Raw genomic sequence first — 4,539 nt, 5'->3', positions numbered from 1 at the left:
AAAAAATTCAGTGGTTCCTAATGTGTTTATAAAAGGTGTTTAGTGCGTTACTACTGTCTAGTTCCAGAACCTTTTCTTCATTCCAAAAAGCAACCCAGGTCAGAGGATGCTGGGAAAACGGTGGAGTAGGATGCACCAGAAATCCGCCTCCCCACCTGGACGATAATTACACTGGCAGAATCTGTCTGATATAACATATTCTGGAACTCTGGAGTCTATTGAAGGCTTACGGCTTCCAGGGCAAAGCTTGGATGGTAGATTGCAGTTAATTTCGGTCAATTTCAGCTCTTGGCAGAGTAGCAGCTCCTCATCCTCTCCCTCCTCAGCCCCGTGGCAGGCGGCTGTGCCTGTGTTCCTGGAGCAGCCTGCACACAGCTTTTGGGAGCCAGAGTGGGCAAAAATGACCTACCCTCCAAGTATCAGGATCTGTGCTCTGATCCCTGATTACTATTTCTGATCAGCCAAATTATTAGTATTATCAGTATTGTTATTATTATTATTAGTTCAGGCAAAGAGGTGGTGGCCCTTGTTGCTGCCCCTCATCCCATTGTTACAAGTGCCTCTTTCTCTGGTTGAAGTGAGTTCCAGGATGTTTAAAGGGGAGTGATACCTTTTTCTCTCCGTTTTTCTTTTTTCCTTTTAGGAGCCAGATATCAAAGAATAGGACATTCAAAAGCAACCGCATATACTTGGGAAATTACAAAGTCCCGATGTTTGCCCAGGGGAAGGACCAGGCTCAGAAAAGACCTGGGAAGAACTTAAGTTTCGTTCATGCAGATCAACTGATCTCTTCCAATAGCTAAAATACATATTTAAGTCAATTATATCACAGTAAAGCCCCGGAATCTGCCTACATTTAATTAAACTCTGGATACACATTTTTTTTGTTTTTTGCATGCAATATATGTTTAACATTTTGGGAACATATTATTTTGTTTTACATAATGAAAGCCTCTCTGATTTTTTGTAACTATATGTTCTTGACCTAAGTGAGAAGTCAAAGATGATTTCTCTGTTTATAACTGCTCTATAGTAGTTCTGGTGATCAAATACTGTATTACAAATATCATATTTTTAAGGCTCTGGCATTACAAGCTCCTTGTTAGAAGTCAACACACAACATAGTTTCTAAGGCATAAAATACGCCTTCACCATTTTCTCATTTTATAATTGGATTCATTGGTGTGCCTAGCAATATTAATGCCTCACTTATTTAATGCATGTTGAGTAAATGTCAGCCATGAAGTTCTATTTACTTTTCAGTGAAGGAAATAAAAAGTACTCTAGATACATTAATCAGAAAGAAATACAACACAGTGAATTAAATACTTCAAAATTATCAGAATTGGAGGAGCTGACATCTGGATACTGGAGTGAACACGGATTCACCACCTAAGCTATGATGCAGAAATGAGGAGCTGGACTCGGGATGAAAGATCTCTGCATGTACTTCTCAAAGTCTTTCTATGCCTTGAGTTTATAAAGATAATTCCCTTTAAAATTTTTAAAGTTTTTCTTTTCACTTTTATATTTTCAACTCATGTAGGATATAAATTTTCAGGTATGGTGTGAGGTAGAAATACGTTTTCATTTCTTATTATAGGGATAAATAATTTTCTTAGCACATTTATTGAATAATCATTCTGTTTCCCAGTACCCTGTCATACCACTACTTTCATATATAAAAATCTGTATTTCTATGATTCTATTTCTTAGCTTTCTACTTTGATCAATTAGTGTATCTATCCATGATCCAATACTACAGTGTCTAAATTATTGCAGTGTTTCAGAGACTACTTCAGTATAAAAAATCACTCCAAAATTTAGTGACTTAAAACACCAACATTCATTTTATTATTTCAGATGTTTTTAGTGGGTCAGAAATTTGATCAGTTCACCTGGGTAATTCTGACTCATCATCTCGTGGAGTTGTAGTAAACATTTTTCTGAGGCTGAAGTCATCTGAAAAGATTCTTCACTCATATATATCTGGTACTAGGCTTGAAAGCCTTGAACAATGGGGACTGGAATAGCTGGTACTCTTTGATATCATAAGGGTGGGGCCCTAATTCACTAGAACTGTTGTCCTTAGAAGAGGAAGGGACACCAGTGTTCTCTCTCTTGTGTGCACAGAGAAAACGCCATGTGAGGACAGAGTGAAAAGGTGGCCATCTATAAGCTAGGAAGAGAGGCCTCACCAGACACCAACCTTGCTGTCACCTTGATCTTAAACTTCTAGCTTCAATAACTGTGAGAGAATAAATGTCTATTATTTTAGCTACCCAGTATTTTGTCATGGCAACCCAAGCCGACTAATGTGATGATGATGATCATTATGATTATGATTGATGATTATGATGATGATGATGATAAAAATTAAATCTGGTCTTGGTGAGCAGAGCGCTGAATTGAATCATGAGGTTTCAATTCAGGAAAAGCGTGGCTTTTCATCCAATCACTAGATGTGAATAATTTCCAAATCAAGAGCTTGTTGAATGAGGGAGTCGTCAGGTATCATAGAATAAGAACTCTGTGATATCACCACAAATATGTGGTGTAAATCTTGATCTTAACCTTTCTCTGAGGAATCTGAGACCATTTACCAGGGTAACTGCTCTGAGTAAAGAGAAGTACTCAAATCCTTCTGGAGATTACTGGAAATAGGTTCTAAGCTATTGTTTATGTCTGAGTATTAGAATGCCACTATGGTCCACTAGTCAGAAAGCTGATTGACGGTGAAATAATGTTGGCCCCAAGTGATCACAGTGGGCGAGTTCTGCCTATATATTAGACTAAATGTATTCCACAAGAGGCATAAGTTTCCATGGTGGGCCCTTGATCACTGGAGTACAGTTATCACGACATGAAGGACTGTGTAGAAGTATTTGGAACTAATCTTCCTTTCCAAAATAGTAAGCAAAATGTGCCACCACATCCTTGGGCTACCAAAAAGATTTGACAGATGCAGAGAATGAGTCTTATCATGTTTCCATTTAATTTATTTGTTTGGTTTGGCACTAAAATGGAGATGGGCTAAATCTGTGCGGAAAATGGAAGCTTAAAAAAATTCTGTATTATTAATCTTTATGTTTTGTGATTTACCATTATATGAGAAAATCCTAGAGTAGAGAGTCAAAGGCTGTATTTGGTTATGATCTCTCAGCATCATCATTTACCAAGGCAGGTCTCACTTGGAGAACAATGAGGTTCATTGAAGTAATTATATAGACCAATTAGGCAAACAAAGCAATATCTTTTATTTGAATTACTGTGTAACAAGTGAGAATTCCAGTTATTCCGGCTAGGCAAAAGATAAACAGGCTAGGATTTAGGAAACCTAAATTCTTAGCCTTAATCTGTCACCATCTGAATGTGCAACTTTGGGAATGATTCTTTTCTTTCCTGGGTTTCAGTTTCTTAATATGAAGTAAATGGAATGAATTAGATACTCTCCATTAATCCATTCAATTCTTGATGCCTAAGATTTTTTAACTTGTTTATTTATTTATAGATCAAATTATCACCTCCATTTACTTGAATTCTCAGAATATTATCATTAGAATATAATTTGAAATCCAAGATGATTATTCTGCTTAAAGTGAAACATGGTTCAACACTTTCCAGAAACTTCTGATTTTGGAGGGTTCTTAAATTAGGCAGAGAACGCTGTGGAATGAAAGAGCAGAAACTGGTTTTTAGTTCTACCACTTGCTAGTTACACCATCCTGGACAAGCGAAATAAACCATTCCAAGCCTTAGCTTTTCTAACTATGAATTGGGAAAAAAGTATTCATCTCACAGGGTTATTGAGATTAAATTGAAAGAGGATTGCAAATAACATGTGCTCAATATATGATACTTCCTTTTAACAGTAAATTTATGGCAGTTTAGAAATGAATAGGCATAGTAATATGTTATTAACTGACAACAAAGTAAATAAATAAGTAATAATAATCTAAATTCTCTTGAGAGGGGAGATACAAGATTCTCAGAGGAAGAAGTGGACATATTTCAAATTCCCAAGTGTTTTTTGAATCCATTTTTTATGCCTCCATGAGTTAGGATGAAAAACAGTCTTTTTAAAGCCTTTGTTGAAAGATGGATTTTAAAGAAGGATCATGCTAACTACTTCAGTAAGTTTTTACATGGGAGGTAATGTGAGGCTAAGGTCAAGATCAAGACTAGGGGCCAGCCTCATTGCCAAGTGGTTAAGTTCGTGCTCTCCTCTTCAATGGCAGCCCAAGGCTTTGTCAGTTTGGATCCTGAGTGTGGACATGGCACTGCTCATCAGGCCTTGAGGCATCCCACATGACACAACCAGAGGCACTCACAAGTAGAATATACAACTATGTACTGGGGGGGGTTTGGGGAGAATAAGAAGGAAAAAAAAAGGAAGATTGGCAACAGTTGTTAGTTCACGTGCCAATCTTTAAAACAAAAAAAAAGATCAAGACTTGAGGCCAGACAGACTTGAGTTACATCTTCAGGTCTGCTCCTCACTAACTGTATGTCCTGGGGTCCAAGGCTTAACCTTTCCTT

This window comes from Equus caballus, chromosome 12 (assembly GCF_041296265.1).
Source record: "Equus caballus isolate H_3958 breed thoroughbred chromosome 12, TB-T2T, whole genome shotgun sequence".
Taxonomy (NCBI): domain Eukaryota; kingdom Metazoa; phylum Chordata; class Mammalia; order Perissodactyla; family Equidae; genus Equus; species Equus caballus.
The sequence above is the reverse complement of the archived record's forward strand: the minus strand, read 5'-3'. Positions refer to the sequence as shown.